The sequence below is a fragment of the Syngnathus scovelli genome, chromosome 8, assembly GCF_024217435.2.
Source record: "Syngnathus scovelli strain Florida chromosome 8, RoL_Ssco_1.2, whole genome shotgun sequence".
Classification (NCBI taxonomy): domain Eukaryota; kingdom Metazoa; phylum Chordata; class Actinopteri; order Syngnathiformes; family Syngnathidae; genus Syngnathus; species Syngnathus scovelli.
In genome coordinates, this window is record NC_090854.1 from 6,470,837 (window position 1) to 6,492,776 (window position 21,940).

Genomic DNA, 21,940 nt, shown 5'->3' on the forward strand with positions numbered 1-21,940 from the left:
GGGTTACGGATGTGCTGGAGCCTATCCCAGTGGTCTCTGGGTAGTAGGCATGGTACACCTCAATCAATAGCCAGCCAATTCCAGGGAACACATAGACAACCGTTCACAGTCACAATCTCGCCTACAGACAATTTGGAGTGGTCGATCGGCCTACCATGAATGTGGGAGGAAACCAGAAGACTCACGCAGACACGGGGAGAACATGCAAACTTCACACAGGAAGGCTGTGCCCCGGAATGGCCCTTAAAACAGACCCAATGATTTTGAACAATATGCCTAGATTATTTGCATTTTTTACAACAATATCTGAAAAGTAGTTCACCCTCTCCAGTTTAAACACTTTTTGATAGGATCTCCAGCTGTTACACCTCTGCAGGTGATCTTTTTTCCCCCATTTTCTTTACCTACGTACATGCCTGTCCTCACAAGTGGTGTCCTTGAGCCATGCTACTGGTATCTGTTTCTGTGGAGTGACTGAGTTCAGAATGCCAGCACATGCAATAATGTTTGTCATCTCCACTGTGTCCTAAAAATCACCCTCATTCATGTGCGATTGAACAGATGCAATGAACAGAGGTAGAAAATGTTGTTGAAATGTCTGGCTTAAGAATGTGGACAGTTGTTTTACTTAATCATTAAAAAATAAAATAATCCTCAAATTATCTATGAACAAATTACAAGAAAGCACTAAATCCAGTGTATATTCATGAGTGGGTCCCGAAATGCATTGCGCTAAATTAAAAATCATCAACCATGTTTAATCATGCTTAGGGCATGGATGGACGGTTGAATGCACATTGAAATCACCCATGATTAAAATCTTATCAGACTCCAACACAGAAACAACAAACTGTAAAGTCATTGATGAAGACCGTAATATTTCAATTTTTAGTTGACCACACAATACAGGATCAGGTTGATTAAATTCAAAGCAACTAATTTCAAACTAAATAAGTGACACTTGTTGCTTTTTTAGTGTTATGGCAATACCACCTCTGCGACTGACAAGCAGCGAACCTGGGTGTATAAATAAAACAACAGTCTGAAGGTAGCAGTTCAGAGACAGGAGCCAACTCACCAGAGTCAATCCACATCTCAGTGAGAAACTGAAGGAATGGGGTCAAAATACAAAAAGTCCTGCCTAGCTACAAAAAGAGATGTGCTCAAACCTCATTGAATAAAGTACATAAGCAGACAAGTATGTTCACATATTAAATCATTAAAAGAAACATTTTAAGCATATAATTATACCTACACACCAAATCAATAAAGAAGACATAACTAGATATTTTTGATAAGTGGTAATGAGAAAGGTTTTTATAAACTTTATGATCTGATATATATTTCTTACTACTGAACGCTCTGCACAGAGCAAATTATTTTGCCTCACAAAGAAAAGATACGGTTGGAAACATGATTAAACTAAGAATATAATGACGTAAGCAAAGACATGATGTATCAAAAGCACAAACTTTACATAGTCAGGGAACAGCAATAGATTAATGTCACAGACAAAAGCTAACATAATTTCGTACAAAATGACAAAATTGAAAGAATGAGGTACGACAGTGTATGTCCAAGATTGGAGAAGAATGTTCACAGGAAGGTCACGTGGAGATAAAACCAGCAGGTGCCAGAGGTAGCCAGCCAAGGACTCGGCCAAAAATGATCGCCAAGGCCGAAAGACGGGATGGAAGACAACAGCCCTCACACACACCAAATCGCCCATAACTTGCCTCACCCCAAAGACTCATCACCCATCAATCTCGGCCCACAATGTGCAACTGAATACAAGCTGATCAAAGAACCTTGAACATTGCCTTTTCTGAATGGAGACTTTCTGCTCTTGAAGGGCCCAGCGCTGTATTGTACTTTCCTGAAAACAGAGCTTTTTGAACAAGAAGTGTGATTGAACTCAACCAACCTGTGTAAGTCTAATTTGTGCTTCAGTGTCTTAGCATTTTCCTAAATCTGAAGAAATCAAACGAGCACACAGTGAGTAAATTGGATAACAGGTGATTGGCAATGGCTTTTGCCGTGAGGCGCAGATAACGCGCTCCCTAAATTGTGGACAAAATCCAACAAAACACTAAATCCAGTGAGCATAAAGTAAATAGATCCCAAAGAATTAAAGTTTTATTCCTCGATAATTGCATGTTCAAAAGCGGCACATTTCAGTGAAACCTGAACATCAGTCACACCAGCTCAATGTCTAATGATATGTGGAATTTGTAGGGGTGTAAAGGTTTTGAACCGGACCAGAAAACCAAAGTTCAAAATACTTTGGTTCAACTACCCGTTCTGTCACCTTGAACTGTGGTTTGGCCGTGCACATCATAATTCCGAGGAGCACTTGAATGCAACTTAACCTCACACACGGTTGACGGCAATGACAGACAAATCCGAAAGAGCACCCCCAGCCACATTCGGGTTGGCCATGTGGAGACATTTTGGATTTCCGATTTAGACGACAGAGGATGGTGGTCGCGTCGTTACCCGAACGAAAGTTATTTGTTGTGTTTAAAGAAACTGTGGAAAAGAACTGTAACATGTCGAACAAGCTAGCGCATATGAGATAAAATGCTGGCACCGAACTCACTCAGCCCAGACCGTGAAACCACAACAGCAGCCAAATATTCGCGAGGCCTTCAAACTGCAACTTGCTCTGAAATCAGAGCAAGAAAAAGTCCCAGCAACATCTGTTGCTCGTGAGACGGTTTTCTATTCTGCAGTTGACATTCTAATACCAGCACAGAGATCCAGCCTCTCACCTAAGAATATAGACCAATCTTTAAAGAATTTATTTTCATCCATCCTTTCTCTACCTCAGTCCAGTGTCAGATTTTTATTTTACTTCAGACGATATAGACTGGTCTTTAAAGATTTTTTTTGTTATACCTCCGACTGGTTTAAAAACGTTCACTTATTTTATTGTAACAAAGAAGACTGATCATAATACAAATGTTTATTTTAGTATTCTTGGTTAATTGAGGTTAATTAGAAGTACCTTATTAATGAGGACTGGTCTAAAGAGATGAGATTATGACATATAATTGAGTCATGCACATATTCTTAATATTGCAATAAAATCACGACATTTTGTCCGGAGGTTTTTAATAACTAAAAAAAATAAGTGTTTTTTATTTTTTTTTAATGGTCAAACTGAACCGAAGTTTGAACCAAATCGTCACTTAAAAACCAAAACTTGAGCCGAACCGTGGGTATGGTGAACAGTTACACCCATAGGAATTTGTACCACCAATTTGCACTGTGCTGTCAGTTTGCACAAACACCAGATCCTCCTGCTGTCCGACCACAGGCTGCAACCAAAATGGGGGCAATACAATCAAGCTTAGGATGAGCAACAATGCAAAGCAAACAATCTTCATACTCCCAGGGAATACACGCTGAACACCATATCAGTTCCGGCAATAGTTCCAACCAGGACTTCAACTGAGTGAGACGACTGCTGTGTACAACCCGGCGCTTTTTCGGCAGCAGGGTCTTCAGTCTGAGCAAATAGTTTGGTGTGTTAAGTCAAGTCAAGTCAAGTTTATTTGTATAGCCCTAAATCACAGACAGTCTCAAAGGGCTTCACATAGCCAAAATTGACAATTATTCTCAAAGCATCCCCTGATCATAAGCTCCCAAAAGGGCAAGGAAAAACTCAAAAAAACCCTGCCAGGGGAAAATGAGAAACCTTGAGAAGGGACCACAGATGGAAGGATCCCCCTTTAAGGATCACCAGGTTATAATGGATGCAGAGAGTGCACAAGTAATACATAATATGAAAATCAATGAAAAAAAAAATGGATGTCAGAGGTGCCCTCGATTGTCCTGGCAGTGTCCTCAAGGGGGCCGAGCCGCAGCTCCCCCATCCCGAACTGGTCCCCGAGAATCCAGCCAGCCGTTATCCGCTTTTGAGCCACCTAACCCCCTCCCCAGCCGGGGAGGAGGTGGGCAGAGAGAACAGAACAAACTCCGGCCAAATCGGCCATCACAAGTTAGTTAAAGGCCATCTCATAGAAATGTGTCTTTAAACGTGTCTTAAATGTTTCTACTGAGGTAGTAGTTCTAATATCCATTGGTAGGGCATTCCAAAGCTCTGGAGCCCGAATAGAGAATGCTCTAGACCCTGCAGACATTTTCTTGGCCCTCGGTATAACTAAAAGACTAGCGTTTTGCGAACGAAGGTTACGAGACGGAACATAAGGAACGACTAGGTCGACGAGATATGAAGGCGCTAAGCCATGCAGTGCTTTATAGGTTAGTAGAAGAACCTTGAAGTCACATCTTAAATGGACCGGGAGCCAATGTACTTCGGCTAATATTGGGGTAATGTGATCAAATTTTCTTGACCGTGAGAGCAGCCTCGCAGCGGCATTTTGCACTAACTGTAGACTTTTAATACTGGATTTAGGAAGACCAGAGAATAATACATTACAGTAGTCCAGGCGTGACGTGACGAACGCATGTATAATAGTTTCCGCATCCCCGGTCGAGAGGATAGGACGAATCTTAGCAATATTACGAAGGTGAAAAAACGCAACCCTGGTTATATTCTTAATGTGTTTTTGAAAGGAGAGCGTTTGGTCAAATATTACCCCGAGATTAGTTACCATATCACTCTGAGTGATAGTACGGTTATCTATAGTTATAGTGGTTTCCTTAAATAAATGTTGATAACGAGTAGGACCAATTATCAACATCTCAGTTTTATCCGGGTTAAGACGAAGGAAGTTGAGAGACATCCATTGCTTAATCTCCGCAAGGCACGCCTCGAGATTACAGCAGTCCTGTGGATTTGTCATCGATAACGGCATATATAATTGGGTGTCATCCGCGTAGCATTGAAAACTAATATTATATTCACGTATTATGTCCCCAAGCAGAATCATATAAATATTAAATAAAATCGGTCCGAGTACCGATCCCTGTGGGACACCACACGTAACATTATAAAGCTCAGAGGACGTATTACCATGGACCACTCGGTGCGTCCTGCCTGATAGATAGGAATTGAACCAGCTTAGTGCTGACCCTGAGATACCAACACAACTTTTAAGACGCCCTAATAAAATATCGAAGTCTACAGTGTCAAAGGCAGCACTAAGATCAAGTAGTAACAATACAGACGACGTATTTGAATCCATAGCTATGAGGAGATCATTAGTCACTTTAGCAAGTGCTGTCTCTGTAGAATGATTAGCTCTAAAACCAGACTGAAAAGAGTCATATCGATTATTAGCGACCATGTAATCAATAAGCTGCTGTGCTACTACTTTTTCGAGAAGTTTTGCTATGAATGGGAGGTTTGAAACTGGCCTATAATTACTGAGACAGTCCGAGTCAAGATTTGCTCGCTTAAGTAGTGGTTTAATAATAGCGGTTTTAAAGGCTATTGGCACTATCCCAGAGGAAACAGACAGATTGATTATATTTAAGACGGACGGTCCTAAAATTGGAAATAATTCTTTAAGTAGTTTGGCTGGAAGCGGGTCGAGTAAACATGTTGTTTGTTTAGCCGTACTAACCAATTTTGTAAGCATTTCAAGGGACACGCTTTTAAAATTTGAGAGGGTTATTGCATGATCCCCAGTGCTAGTAACCGGCGGAGCGATTGGCATGGTATTCTTGATCTCGTCCCTAATGGACTCAATCTTTTGAGCAAAAAATTTCATAAACTCGTCAGCTGAGTGGAAGGAGCTATCGGGGGTCGGCTGGCGCAGAGTTAGCTTTGCCACTGTATCAAATAAGTATTTAGGATTATTTTTATTAAGATTAATGACTTGCGAAAAATAACGAGTTTTTGCTAAAATAAGCGCATCTTTATATTTCAGGAGGCTGTCCTTCCATGCCTGATGGAAAACCTCAAGTTTGGTTAAACGCCATCTGCGCTCATGCTTTCTACATAATTGTTTAAACGTACGTGTTTCATCTGTGAACCACGGAGTTGGCCATCTACGGCGAGTTTTCAGACGTAGCGGTGCCACAGAGTCGATGGTTTTTAATAATGTCGCATTGAATTCATTTGTAAGATTATCGATAGAGCCACTGTACGCGGGAAACATGGCGGTTGCCGGCGACAGTAACTCAGATAGCGCAGTTGCAGTCATGGAGTTAAAATTACGACTGCTATAATTCGGATTGCTCTCTTGCCTTTGACAAGGAACTAAAATTTCAAATTTTATTAAAAAATGATCAGACAGAACAGTAGTGTATGGCAGTACTGTTATATTTGAGGTTGCTAGTCCCCGGGATAATACCAGATCTAAGGTATTTCCATTCTTATGCGTTGCTGCCTGTACAGCTTGCGTAAAACCAAACGTATCGATTAAAGTTTGAAATGCCAAAGTCAGTGGTTCCGACGGTGAATTCATGTGGATGTTGAAATCACCCATGATAACTATATTATCTGCATTTGTCACTAGATCAGCCACAACTTCTGAAAATTCATCCAAGAAGCCAGAGTAAGCCCCGGGTGGGCGGTAAATAACAACAAGATAAAATGACGGTAACGCAGTGGATCGCACAATGAGAACTTCAAATGTTTTAAATACGTGAATTGAGCGAGGCCTAAATCTAAGCTCAGAATTTGAGATGAGGGCGACACCCCCACCCTTTTTCCGAGGACGAGCCACATGCGAGCTCACAAAATTTGGAGGCGAAGCCTCGTTAAGTGGCAGCAGTTCATTAGGTTTTAACCAGGTCTCGCAAAGACCAAAAACGTTTAGATTATGTTCCGTGATAAGGTCATTAACGAGAACTGCTTTCGTATGAAGTGATCTAATATTCATAAAACCGAATTTAAGTGTAATTGGTTGATCAGGGTGCGTATCTATCGAAGGATTTTTAATCGGGATGCGAGTAAAATTGTGTTCTCTAGGCCTAATATCACCTCTCAAAAGTTTATTAGGGCGGTGGGATGAAACGACCGTGGGAATTTGATGATGAGTATTTGTTACACATGTGGTTATCTAAAACAGGCACCGTTTCATCAGCAAGACCGGTCGGGACGGAGTGATTGGATTTGTCTACTACCCCAGTAGAAAGTGTGTTTATGTGTACTGCAGCACTATTTAAACTGTCTACACGAGGAGCTATGTGTATGCTGAAAGTCTAGCCTAGCGCTAGTTAACTTTAACTTAACAGACTCCAAACCCATCCTCACAGGTGGTCTAATCACCTGTGCCCTGGCCTGCTCTAAAGTGACCTGTCATGAGTGGCTCAAACAGTAATCTATATTCCTAGAAATAGTGAAGGCGCCTTCACGGTTAGGGTGAAGGCCGTCCTTCCTCAGCAGGTCGGGGCGGCCCCAGAAGGAGGACCAGTTATCTATAAAATACAGTCCCTGCTTTTTACAGAACCCAGCCATCCATCGATTAAAGGAGACTAATCTACTAAACCTCTCATCAGTGCCTCTCACAGGCAGGGGGCCAGAGACAAATACTCGATGCCGACTCATCTTTCTGGCAAGATCACAAGTCCTCGCTATGTTTTTCTTTGTGATCTCTGATTGTCTCATCCTAACATCATTGGAGCCGACGTGTATCACTAAGTCCGAGTAGCTAGTGTTGTTGGAACTACGCTGTTGACTAGGCCTATTGCGAGTCAGCTCCCTAAGATTAGCTTCTATGTCGGGTGCTCTGCCCCCAGGAATACACATTACCGTGGCTGGATTTTTAAGCGTAATGTTGCGGGTAATGGAGTCACCTATGACCAAAGTGCGAGGGCCAGTAGACCGAGATCACTTTGGACGGCTATGCGTCTTACCTGGCTCATCGCGATTAGCAAGCCGCTTGGGGCTAATGCTAACCGGGCTAGCGGGCTGACTACAGCCCGCGTCTGTGTCCGCCGCAACTACTGTTATCGCACTATTCTGCTCTAACTGGCGGACACGTCCCTCTAGCAGAGACAACCTCTCTAAGAGAAGGGTGCAGTTGGTGCACGAAGCCGTACATACCTCTTGGTCCGCTGCCATACTTTGTGTCCGAAGAGCGACGATCTGTCAGAACAACCCGGAAGCCGGAAGCCGACCTTGACTGTGTGTGTTAGCCAGATAAGTCCATCCATCCATCCATCCATCCATCCATCCATCCATCCATCCATCCATCCATCCATCCATCCATCCATCCATCCATCCATCCATCCATCCATCCATCCATCCATCCATCCATCCATCCATCCATCCATCCATCCATCCATCCATCCATCCATCCATCCATCCATCCATCCATCCATCCATCCATCCATCCATCCATCTTCTACCGCTTATCCGGGGTCGGGTACTGGGTGCATCAGCTTCAGGAGGGACGCCCAGACGTCCCTCTCCCCAGCCACTTCGTCCAGCTCATCCTGGGGAATCCCAAGGCATTCCCAGGCCTGCCGAGAGACATAGTCTCTCCAGCGTGTCCAAGGTCATCCCCGGAGCCTCCTTCCGGTGGGACATGCCCGGAACACCTCTCCAGAGAGGCGTCCAGGAGGCATCCTAATGAGATGCCTGACCCACCTCATCTGGCTCCTGTTAGGGTTTTCCAGGCCTGGAAAACCCTAACAGCTCCTCTCAACGTGGAGGAGCAGTGGCTCGACTCCGAGTCTCTCATGGATGACTGAGTTTCTCACCTTATCTCTAAGGGAGAGCCCGGACACTCTGCGGAGGAAACTCATTTCGGCTGCTTGTATCCGGGATCTCATTCTTTCGGTCAAAACCCTTAGCTCGTGACCATAGGTGAGGGTAGGAGCGTAGATCGACTGGTAAATCGAGAGCTTTGCCTTTCGGCTCAACTCTCTCTTCATCAAGATAGACCGGTACAGAGTCCGATGCTGCACCGATCCGCCAGTCGATCTCACGCTCCATCCTGCCCTCACTCGTGAACAAGACCCCAAGATACTTGAACTCCTCCACTTGGGGCAGGATCTCATCCGCGACCCTGAGAGGGCATGGTCTCAGATTTGGAGGTGCTGACCCTCATCCCGACCGCTTCACACTCGGCTGCGAATCGCTCTCGCTGGAGGTCACGTTTTGAAGAAGCCAACAGCACCACATCTGTCACGATCGGGTGGAGCATGGAGCAGGACGACCAAGTGCAGCTTGGACCAGGGTTTATTGGTGAAATCAAAAAGGCAAACTAACAGACTCGGCAACTGACATGACCTAACAAAACCTAACAACAAGACTGACCGGAAAAGACGTGAAACAAAATGACAGGGTGACATTACCAATGACAGCAACTGGAACCAAAAAGACATCATGACGTTAACAATGATCCGACAGGGAGTGAGGGGCAGACAGGACTTATATACACGACAGGTAACGAGAGGCAGGTGGAAATAATCACACTGATCATGGGCACACAGGAGGGGAGAGGCGAGCACACAGACAGAAACCAAGACAACAGACACATAGTGGAGCAGTTGGGGACGAGACGTGACAGAACCCCCCCCCACAAGGGACGGCTCCCGACGTCCCAAAAAAAAACTAGGGGAACCGAACCGCACTCGGGCGGCGACTTGGGGAACCGAACCGCACACGGGCGGCGACTTGGGGAACCGAACCGCACTCGGGCGGCGACTTGGGGGACAGAACCGCACTCGGGCGGCGACTTGGGGGACAGAACCACACTCGGGCGGCGACTTGGGTGACAGAACCGCACTCGGGCGGCGACTTGGGAGACAGAACCGCACTCGGGCGGCGACTTGGGGAACCGAACCGCACTCGGGCGGCGACTTGGGGGACAGAACCGCACTCGGGCGGCGACTTGGGGGACAGAACCGCACTCGGGCGGCGACTTGGGAGACAGAACCGCACTCGGGCGGCGACTTGGGGAACCGAACCGCACTCGGGCAGCGACTTGGGGGGCAGAACCGCACTCGGGCAGCGACTTGGGGGAAAGAATCGCACTCGGGCGGCGACTTGGGGGACAGAACCGCACTCGGGCGGCGACTTGGGGAACCGAACCGCACTCTGGCATCGACTTGGGGAACCGAACCGCACTCGGGCGGCGACTTGGGAGACAGAACCGCACTCGGGCGGCGACTTGGGAGACAGAACCGCACTCGGGCGGCGACTTGGGGAACCGAACCGCACTCGGGCGGCGACTTGGGGAACCGAACCGCACTCGGGCGGCGACTTGGGGAACCGAACCGCACTCGGGCGGCGACTTGGGAGACAGAACCGCACTCGGGCGGTGACTTGGGGGACAGAACCGCACTCGGGCGGCGGCTTGGGGAACCGAACCGCACTCGGGCAGCAACTTGGGGGACAGAACCGCACTCGGGCGGCGACTTGGGAGACAGAACCGCACTCGGGCGGCGACTTGGGAGACAGAACCGCACTCGGGCGGCGACTTGGGGAACCGAACCGCACTCAGGCGGCGACTTGGGGAACCGAACCGCGCTCGGGCGGCGACTTGGGGAACCGAACCACGCTCGGGCGGCGACTTGGGGAACCGAACCGCACTCTGGCGGGTATTCTAACATGAACCGCACTCGGGCGGCAACCCTAACATAAACCGCACTCTGGCGGCAACCCTAACATGAACCGCAATCTGCGGCAACCCAAGCATGAACCGCACTCGGGCGGCAACCTAAACATAAAATGCACTCGGATGGCGACTCTGGAAGTCCGTACAGCAATTGGCGGCGACTCTGGAAGTCTGTGCCGCGATCGGCGGCAACTCTGGAAGTCCGTACCGCGATCGGCGGCATTTCAGAAGGCGTGGCTGTGCGTAGCGGCAGGAGCCATCACGCGCCGCAGCAGTGGGCGTGGAGCCAGGTGCAGCTGGCTCAAAGTCCGGCGACGACCGCGGGTCCGGCGTTGCTGGCAAGAAGTCCGACGACGGCCGTGGGTCCAGTGACGCCGGGGTGAGGCCCGATGGTGGCCGCGAGTCTGATGGCGGCCGTGGATCCGGAGTCGCTGGAGCAAAGTCTGGTGGCGGCCGCGGGTCCGCTGTCGCGGGAGCAAGTTAGACGGCAGCTGTGGAGCCCATGGCGCTGGAACCTGCTCAGACGTGGATCGTGCGTCGCAGCAGGAGCTGGTGGTGGAGGGGGGTCCAAGCGCTGGTCGTTTTGGTGGTCGGATCATTCTGTCACGATCGGGTGGAGCATGGAGCAGGACGACCAAGTGCATCTTGGACCAGGGTTTATTGGTGAACTTAAAAAGGCAAACTAACAGACTCGGCAACTGACATGACCTAACAAAACCTAACAACAAGACTGACCAAAAAAGACGTGAAACAAAATGACAGGGTGACATTACCAATGACAGCAACTGGAACCAAAAAGACATCATGACGTTAACAATGATCCGACAGGGAGTGAGGGGCAGACAGGACTTATATACACGACAGGTAATGAGAGGCAGGTGGGAATAATCACACTGATCATGGGCACACAGGAGGGGACGGGCGAGCACACAGACAGAAACCAAGACAACAGACACATAGTGGAGCAGTTGGGGACGAGACGTGACAACATCGTCTGCAAAAAGCACTGATGCGATACTGAGGTCACCAAACCGGACACGCTCAACGCCTCGGCTGCACCTAGAAATTCTGTCCATAAGATTCAAGATTCAAGAGTTTTTTATTCGCCATGTTTGAGCGTGCCAAACAAGGAATTTGACTTCGGTAAATCACAGCCTCTTTTCAACATGTAGGTGACTAACAATAACACTCAAGACATGTGAAGAACGAAAGATATTCTCAAACACCCCCTGATCTTAAACTCCCAAGAGGGCAAGGAAAAACTCAAAACTCCAGCTAGGGGAAATGAGAAACCTTGAGAAGAGACCACAGATGGGAGGGTCCCTCTTCTAGGATGACCAGGCTGCAATGGATGCAGAGAGGACACATAGTACAAACAGTGTAGACAAAAAAGTTGTGGCAAGCGGGATGTTATTGCACAGTAATGACTCTGAGACTCTAAGAGTGGTGTGAGTTCATCAGAGCGACAGCCTGGGGGAAGAAGCTGTCTCTGTGTCTGCTGGTTTTAGTGTACAGAGCTCTATAACGGCGTCTGGAGGGGAGTAGCTCAAACAGGCTGCAACCTGGGTGCGAAGGGTCTGTTGAGATGTTACTTGCACGGATTGTCTTGGATAGATGGGAGGTTGATTCCAATTATCTTTTCTGCAGTCCTTATTGTCCGTTGCAGTCTGTGCTTGTCTTGTTTGGAGGCCGATCCAAACCAGACAGTGATGGAGGTGCAGAGGACAGACTGGATGATGGCAGTGTAGAAGGTCTTCAGCAGCTCCCGTGGCAGGTTGAACTTCTTGAGCTGTCTCAGGAAGTACAGCCTCTGCTGGGCCTTCTTCCGGACAGAGTCTATGTGGCCGGTCCATTTCAGGTCCCGAGAGATTGTGGTTCCCAGGAACTTGAAGGTGTCTGATGAGAGAATAGTATTACTGCGGATAGTGAGGGGTGAAAGTGGTGAAGGGCCTCGCCTGAAGTCCACTGTCATCTCCACGGTCTTGAGCGGGTTCAGGTCCAGGTGGTTTTGGCTGCACCAGTGGACCAGCCGCTCCACCTCCTGTCTGTACGCAGTCTCATCACCGTTCTGGATCAGTCCGATGAGAGTGGTGTCGTCTGCATACTTCAGGAGCTTCACGGAAGAGTCACTTGCGGAGAAATCGTTGGTGTAGAGGGAGAAGAGCAGTGGGGAGAGGACGCATCCCTGAGGGGCTCCAGTGTTGGTGGTCAGGGTGTCAGATGTGATGCTCCCCAGCCTCACACGCTGTCTCCTGTTGGTCAGGAAGCTGGTGATCCACTGACAGGTGGAGGCAGGCACCGCAAGCTGGATGAGCTTCTGTTGGAGGATGTCAGGAGCGATGGTGTTGAACGCCGAGCTGAAGTCCACAAACAGGATCCTGGCGTACTTTCCTGGGGTGTCCAGGTGTTGCAGGATGTAGTGCAGTCCCATGTTGACCGCATCATCCACCGACCTGTTTGCCCGGTAGGCAAACTGGAGGGGGTCCAGCAGGGGGCCCGTGACATCCTTCAGGTGGTTCAGTACTAACCTCTCGAAAGATTTCATGACCACAGATGTCAGTGCAACAGGTCTATAGTCATTCATACCTGTGATGACGGGCTTCTTGGCCACTGGAACGATGGTGGAGCTCTTGAAGCTCATAAAAGTTATGAACAGAATCGGTGACAAAGGGCAGCCTTGGCGGAGTCCAACCCTCACTGGGAACGAATCCGATTTATTGCCGGAAATGCGGACCAAACTCTGGCATCGATGATACAGGGACCGAACCGCCCCTTTCAGTGGGCTCGGCACCCCGTACTCCCAAAGCACCCCCCACACAACTCCCTGAGGGACATGGTCGAATGCCTTCTCCAGGTCCACATGTGGACTAGTTGAGCAAACTGTCATGCACCCTCAATGATCCTGCCGAGGGTATAGAGCTGGTCCACTGTTCCACGGCCAGGACGAAAACTATACTGCTCCTCCTGCATCTGAGGTTCGACCAGCCGACCGACCCTCCTCTCCAGCACCCCTGAATAGACCTTCCCTGGAAGGCTGAGGAGCGTGATTCCTCTATAGTTGGAACACACCCTCTGGTCCCCCTTCTTAAAAAGGGGGACCGCCACCCCAGTCTGCCAATCCAGAGGCACTCTCCCCGATGTCCACACAATGTTGTAGAGGCGTGTCAGCCAGGACTGCCCCACAACATCCAGAGCCTTTAAGAACTTCGGGCGGATCTCATCCACCCCCAGGGCCTTGCTTCCAAGGAGCTATTTAACTACCTCGGTGACTTTGATCCCAGAGATTGGAGAGTCCACCTCAGAGTCTCCAGGCCCTGCTTCCACAATGGAAGGCGTGTCAGTGGAATTGAGGAGGTCTTCAAAGTATTCTCTCCACTGACTCATGACGTCCCGAGTCGAGGTCAGCAGCATACCATCTTCACTGTAAACAGTGTTGACGGTGCACTGCTTCCCCCTCCTGAGACGCCGGATGGTGGACCAGAATTTCCTCGAAACCGTCCGGAAGTCATTCTCCATGGCCTCGCCAAACTCCTCTCACGCCCAGGTTTTTGCCTCAGCAATCGCCGAGTTCCGCTTGGCCATCCCGGTACCTGTCGGGCGCCTGCGGAGTCCCACAGGCCAAAACGGCCCAATAGGACTCCTTCTTCAGCTTGACGGCATCCCTTACCACCGGTGTCCACCAGCGGGTTCGGGGGTTGCCGCCACAACAGGCACCGACCGCCTTAGGGCCACAGCTCCGGTCGGCTGCCTCAAGAATGGAGGCACGGAACATGGTCCACTCAGACTCAATGTCCCCCGCCTCCTCTGGGACGTGGGAAAAAATCTGCTGGAGGTGGGAGTTGAAGCTCTTTTTCTGACAGGGGGTTCTGCCAGGACGTTCCCAGCAGACCCTCACAGTACGTTTGGGTCTGCCAGGTCAGACCGGCATCTTCCCCCACCATCGGAGCCAACCCACCACCAGGTGGTGATCAGTTGACAGCTCCGCCCCTCTCTTCATCCGAGTGTCCAAAACATGCGACCGCAAATCCGATGACACGACTACAAAGTTGACCATTGAACTGCGGCCCAGGATGTCCTGGTGCCAAGTGCACACATGGACACCCTTATGCTTGAACATGGTGCTCATTATGGACATGTCGAGCACAGAAGTCCAGTAATAGAACACCACTCGGGTTCTGATCGGGGGTTGGGGGGGCGTTCCTCCCAATTACGCCCTTCCAGGTCTCACTGTCATTGCCCACATGAGCATTGAAGTCACCCAGCAGAACGATGGAGTCCCCAGAAGGAGCGCTCTCCAGCACTTCTTCCAAGGACTCCGAAAAGGGTGGGTACTCTGAGCTGCCAGGTAAGTGAGGCACAATTTGTTTATCTAGCCAACTTGTCATCAACGCAATACTCACACATTTCTAAACAAAGGGTTTGATTTTATTTAAAGTCATGTGTTCGTACATCAGTACAGAACTTGTGGTCCTTGTTAAACAAAATAAAAATTTAAAACACACAAACAGAAGAAGGGTTAAGTGGCGTACCACACACAGGCACTTATGTCCCTGTCTATTCAAGGCTACCATGCTCACCATATGACTTTTCTTCATTGTCACATAAAAATAAAACGACAACTAAATCTAAATCTACATGCTGCCTTTCTCAGAAGAATTTCTATCAAATGGTATTGATTTTCATTAAACCCACTGTATCTTAACATTCTCTGGCCAAATATCTATAATATCAGTGATCACGGACTTGTGCAGATATTGGTAGGATTATTATGCAGTGCACATTTTTTTCACACTTTGTGGCGATGCACAGCATATGGCATAAAAGCAACATGTCTACAAGTGGGAAAAGACGCTCCCACAGTTAATCGGCGCAAACCAGTGAAAGGAATCAAAGAAATATTACACAGGATTGCATGTGAGTGATGTAGAAATCAGTCATTGGTAGTTGTACTCATATTCCGTTTTATTAAATAAACTATGTTGCTGAGATTTAGAGCAGTCTAATTGTGTTCATTAATCTAGCCCACTGAGAAGAATGCTGATGGTAACAATTATGCAGCTGTTTTTTCTTCAATGGGTTCATTAATTGAACAGCATTCTCTCTTAATTTTAATTACCAAATTGAAAGTATTTTATGTTTTATCAAGTACTTTTCCTTATTAATTATTATCAAGAATAACAGATCAGTTAAGTCCGAGACAAGACCAAGACCTTCAAAATGCGTGTATGTATACATTTGGAACATAAACACATAGGTAAATGCACCAGTAGTGTTTTAATACTGATATAATGACAACAGTGAAAGGAACAAGAAGAAAGTCATTAAGAAATTTAAAGTGACCAAGAAAGTCATTAAGAAATTTAAAGTGCCCAGCATTTTAGCTTCAAGTTGTGTTGGCCACACCAAAGCACCTATACATCCTGTTTATATGCAGACTTGTCGCTCTTGTTAATGAGTCAGGAGACTGTGGTGCCATCTGTTTTCACCCATCCTCACCTGCTGTGTCCAGGAAGCTGAAAATCATATGGTAAATGACAGGGGAGCTGAGCTGGTTGCGTTTGAAGGAGAGGAGTTCAGTGTTGATGATGTTGAACGCAGAGCTAAATTCCACAAACAGGATTCTTGCATAGATTCCTGCGCTGTACAGATATTTAAGAATAAGCTCCATTTCCATGGAGACTGCATTATACACCAACCTGTTTACTCGGTAGGTACCGTATTTCCCGGACTATAAGTCACAGTTTTTTTCATAGTTTGGCTGGAGGTGGGACTTATATCCAAAGGCAACTTATGTGTGAAATTAACACATTATTATATTATTTCACGTTATTTTCACACTAAACAGCAAGAGGGCGCTCAAGGCCTGTGTGTCAGGATTCAGAAAGGCTGGAGTAATTGGAACTGCAACTGACAATGAGTCTGACGTAAGCGACGCAGAAGAGGAAGCGCCGTATCTTCTACTTCCGGAGTTAGCGGAGTTGTTTCAAAGTGACACAGAGGATGAACATTTCATTGGATTTAGTGATTTGGAGTGACACGGATGGTTGGGTAAACTTGTTAGCATGTTATCTATGCTATAGTTATTTGAATAACTCTTAATATGTTATGTTAACATACCAAGCACGTTCTCAGTTTGTTGTTTATGTGTCATGTAACGTTAGCATACCGTACGATTATTCAGCCTGTTGTTGACTCTATTCTATTTTTATTTTTATTGCCTTTCAAGGTGACACGTGTGTTCTTGGTGTTGGATTTTATCAAATAAATTTCCCGCAAAAAATCAACTTATACTCCAGTGCGACGTATATGTCTTTTCCTTCTTTATTATACATTTTATGGCTGGTGCGACTTGTAGTCCGAGCGACTTATAGTCCGGAAAATACGGTAAATGGCAGGAGTCCAGTGGGAGTCATGTCACATTCTTTATGACCAAAAATTTCAGAGCAACAGTCTTAAGTCCAGAAATTGCATATTTCCCAGAGACTGGGATAATAGTAAAGCATTTAGAGCTGCATAGGGGTTCACACAGCTCCAGTTCACACAATTTAGGGCAATGTTAGCTCAGTACAATTGATCATGCAAGGGATCACAATATTTTACAAGACAATGCTCGTAATATGGCCAAAGCACTGAATGATGCTAGTTTGCCTTGCTTAGCAGACAAACTTGTTGTACTAAGTTCATCTTGTTTTTCCTTTTTTAATCACTTCACTGGTTTCTTTTATATCAAACAAATTATTTTAGGTGCATTACCTGACATGTTTCGCCTTCAGGCGGAAGAAACCGCCGAAACATGTCAGGTAATGCACCTAAAATAATTTGTTTGATATAAAATGGGCTCACCACCTGTGGGAGGGGCCAAAGTGTGCAGTGTGACCTGGGCGGCGGCCAAAGGCAGGGACCTTGGCGGTCTGATCCCCGGCTGCAGAAGCTGGCTCTTGGGACATGGAATGTCACCTCTCTGGCTGGAAAGGAGCCCGAGCTGGTGTGCGAGGCAGAAAAATTCCGACTAGATATAGTCGGACTAGCCTCCACGCACAGTTTGGGTTCCGGTACAAGCCCTCTCGAGAGGGGCTGGACTCTCTTCCACTCTGGAGTTGCCCATGTCTCTCAGCTGGCCTGAGAACGCCTTGGGATCCCCCGGGATGAGCTGGGTGAAGTGGCTGGGGAGAGGGAAGTCTGGGAGTCCCTCCTAAAGCTGCTGCCCCCGACGGAAGAAGATGGATGGATGGATGGATGGATGGATGGATGGATGGATGGATGGATGGATGGATGGATCGATGGATCGATGGATCGATGATATAAAAGAAACCAGTGAAGAGACAATCTTGTTGTAAACAGGAAGCAAAATTGTCAAATATTTCAAGCATTCATAGCTTGCCTATTCCCAACTCTACTTAAAATACACAGTTAGGTCAGCCGGGTTAGCAATGCCAACAAGACGTTCCTACGAGGTGGTGCACAGGTAGTGATGGAGCAGAGACATGCTATTGACTTGTATTCTGCTGACTCACACTCCAGCCACACTCTGCATACCAGTGGGAGCTAATGGACAATGTGCTGACCATCCTCGCACCTTTTGAAAAATTCACAATGGAGATCAGAACATCAACAGCTATGACAGCAGATGTCATCCCAGCCATCACAAATGACAAAAAAAACAAATATAAGCTACTTAGGCAGATGTGAACAACTCTAAAAACACAAATTCTGCCTTTCATTCATATCTGAAGAGTCAGATACCATTGGACAAACTGTATGAAATACCTTAAATTTACATGAGTTTAAAAATAGTTTTGCCTCATGAACATTTTAAACAGGAGTTATAAGTAATGCAAAGTTGTCTGTTATTAATAAAACTTAAAACAAGTGAAAAACAAGTGAAAAACCATTTTCATAACACAGTCTTTGATAAATGTACCTTCAGTAAAAGGTTTGCCATGTTTAGCTATTAAATTGTAGCTTGCTTTAGTAATATTTACTTTTGACTCACAACCCCGCGTGAAGAATCGCTGTTGTGATGCCAGTTCATCTTGGAGCTGCTTCACTTTATCAGCGCGGTCACTCCCTGTTAGCTTGTTGTATGTGTTAGCATGTTTAGTCTGATAGTATCTCTTCAGATTGAAATCCTTAAACAAGGCAATCGTCTCTTTACAAATTAGACAAACACAATTGCCTTGGTTTTCAGTGAAGAATTATTGTAATTCCAATTTCTCTTGAAAGCGACGTTTTCTTTGCAGTCGCCATGGCAGAAATGAGCGGAGAGGGGATGCAGACTGATATTATTAAAGTGGTGCTGCCACCTTTTGTTAATAGGAGGAATTACAGTTTCAAGTTTCATGATTTTTTTTTTTTTATTCAGTTTGACAGTGCAGGCGGGCCATAAATAATACATTATAAGACCCAAGCTACGGGCCGTATGAAATCTGAACAGGGGCCGGATTTAGCCCGCGGGCCGGACTTTGGACTGATCTAAGACATGTAGTCTAATGTTTTCAGTACACAATGAAAAGAAATTGACACCTATCTAAGTTCCGACAGGGGACAGTTCATGTCAGTAGCACAAATCAAACATGAAGTTAAAAAAATTGGTTCTACGTCGAAGACAGGATTTAATGGTTCCAATGAGCACAGTTGCCACCATCATCTGTGAAAGGAATGAGAGTTCAGGAATAGTAGGATTCTTCCGAGGGCTGGCCGCCTTAATCAAAACTGCAATCAATCAAATAATAATTGAGCCATGCACCTTTGAAAAACTGCCAGTGTGGAAGACTTAACAACATCACTACTGCACGCTTGTCTGGTTGTGCACATTGCCGCGTCCACACAAAGTTGTCATTTCTGCACTCTCATACCAGTTATGCACTCTGGGTGAAGCATTCCTAAAATGTGAGCATCACCTGTCAAATGAAGCCTTGCGTGCATGCTGCTCTCATTGGCTTCAAGACTTTGCTTTTATGCTCTGTAGAGACTAATAAATTTACTGCCCATGAAGGTGTAACATCCTGGCAATGGCTGACTTGTGCCGAGGGTGAGGGACACAGGCGGTCCATAAAACGCAATGACACTCACCGACTGCCCAACAGGCATGTTATGGCAACTGCCAAACGATTACTTATTACATCATACAGTAGAACCTCTGACTTCCAACATTTCCGAGTTCGAACAAATCGGAGTTCGAACCAAAAATTCTAAGCTTTTGAAACTTATGTAAAGACACTATGGGGTCCCAAAATGTATTTGATAAAGATGGACTTGTATTTTAGGAAACTGTTGTTAATTTTTGAATAAAATTGCCAATTGAGGAGTAATCAATGAAAAATCAACGGTTTGTATGTGATCGTTGAAGTTCATCCCGGAAATCGCCGAAGTGACTGTGACATAGATTATTGGAGGCCGAGCGTTGCCGAGTTACTTACCCCATGTAAACCTAATGGCGGATACAGCAGTGGAAGCGATGTCGTCTGACGAATCTCCCTCACATGATTCTTCACCTTCAGATGAAAATGAAGAAGAGTATGATTTCTTTCTTGGGGTACAAGGGTACCAATTTGAACCGGTGAGAAGAACTCCAGCGGGGGAAAATCAAACCGAAAATGGCAATCATCGTGGTGGTGGGCAGGGCCTTGGTCAGGAAAATCCGGATCGGCTTGGAAATACTGACTGGTTCGTAACAAAATATCCCATAATTAACTGCCTAAATAATTGTGGATAATTTAAAACTATTCTACTTGTTAATACCTACGCGCAAAATGGAAAAAAATAAGACATTCTAACCGGAGATTGCATTGACCTAATTTTCACATGGTCCTTGTTTACATTTTGCATTTGACACTGAAAGCTGTCAAGTGCCACGTTATGGCTCTTCTTGTGTAAGTGTTATTTGTTATGTTTTTTCTTTTCTAAGTTTAACTTTGGGTACTTCGAAAGTGTCATTTTAAATTGTACTTTGCTAGGTGTTCGTGTACGCAATGACATCTGGTGTGGAGTCTTCATGTTGTCAAGAATTTGAAAAGATGACCAGAAAGATCAGCTAATACTCTGAGCTGGAACCAGATAAGGCCCCACTAAGCTGCATCACTGAACACCCAAGTTTCTAGGCCAATTGTCTAGACCACTGGGTGCTGGAAGTTGCCTATCTACAATACAGGCCAGTACCATCAGGCTATGGATTTTCCACAGCACGAGTAGGTGTAATATTAGTATAGCTTTACTCCTAAAAATAAACCTAGATTTAGAGATTCAACTTATTGATTATTTACTCGAGCAAAGAAATGAAACCTGAATTCATAAATACATTTGTGTACTTTCAGAAAATACAGACACACAGCAATTGGTCCGTTGGTGTTGGGGAGTTGTTGGTTGCCACCACAGAATACCGTCGCCCTCTTGCTGTATGAGAGATACGGGCCAGCTTCCCTAACCCTGATGGACAGCCATACACTGGTTTCAAGTGGCCAACGCTTTGACTGATTTTCATGAATGACTGTCTTTTATATTGTAATATTATGACCAGAAAAAATATTATAATGTAAAATGATATTTTGACAGTAAACATACTTTCATGGTTTTGCCACAGGTCAGTGTTCAATTATTGTGTCTTATTCAAAAGTGCCTTGTAAATGCCTCTGATTTATGAATCATGACAGGTAAAAAAAAAATACCATAAACACCATGGTTGTTACATACAAAATACAGGAGTGAAATGGATTAAATGCTGAAATTTGCAGTTGATATGGACACTTAAGGGGCAATTGTTGGAAAAGTGACAAGTGTTTTTTAGAACATGTTAAAGATGCCTTTACATATGCTTTAAGAGCCAAATTGACTGCCTTTAACTTAAAAAAAAAAAAAAAAGCTTCATATGCATTTCTTTTGTCCCCCATAATGATGGATTGTGTATAGGGATGTCCCAAGATCGGACCGGCCCGATCTTTTCCTATTTTCCGGTGATTGGAGCTCGGCTACATTTGCTGACGAGTCGTACCGATCTTTACGGCAACTGCAGTGAAGTACCCGCTAGTTATGGTTGACATTAGCTGTGCAATACAAACCTCCGTGGCGGTGCCAAGCAAGTATGTCAGAAGTGTGGAAATATTTTACTCTCCAGAGTGAAGACTATCCTAAAGCTACTTGCAATGTCTGCAAATCATTAAATCCATCGATCGTCCTTTATGGAATCAACGCTGCGTGTGCACCGCGCCACTGACGTCGGAGTAGTTCAAATTATTACACAGGCCCATATAATTATAAACAACAATTTTATCAAACAATCTCTGTCACTCCAAGTCATTAAATCCCGCGATCGAATCCTTTGTCCTTTATGTAAACAACCGGCGCGTATGCGCCGTGCCGCTGATGTCAGTTGCAGTTCAAATTACAGTGATCCCTTGCTACATCGCGGTTCGTTTATCGCGGTTTCACGACATCGCAGATTTTTTAATTTTGAAAATTTG

The 21,940-nt window shown here is 46.1% G+C and overlaps 1 long non-coding RNA gene across 3 annotated transcripts in view; it reads left to right on the forward strand.

The window, feature by feature from the left end:
• LOC137840544 (uncharacterized) overlaps positions 1 to 21,431 on the forward strand; it is a 30,237-nt gene extending 8,806 nt beyond the window's left edge. The window contains exons 4-5 of one of the 3 annotated variants that reach the window (XR_011087274.1): positions 20,441 to 20,671; positions 20,798 to 21,431. This is a non-coding gene — a long non-coding RNA (uncharacterized lncRNA). Of the gene's footprint in view, positions 1 to 127; positions 9,573 to 20,440; positions 20,672 to 20,797 lie in introns of those variants that run through there. The other 2 variants (XR_011087275.1, XR_011087276.1) reach the window with 2 other exon arrangements.
• Positions 21,432 to 21,940: the final 509 nt, after the last annotated feature.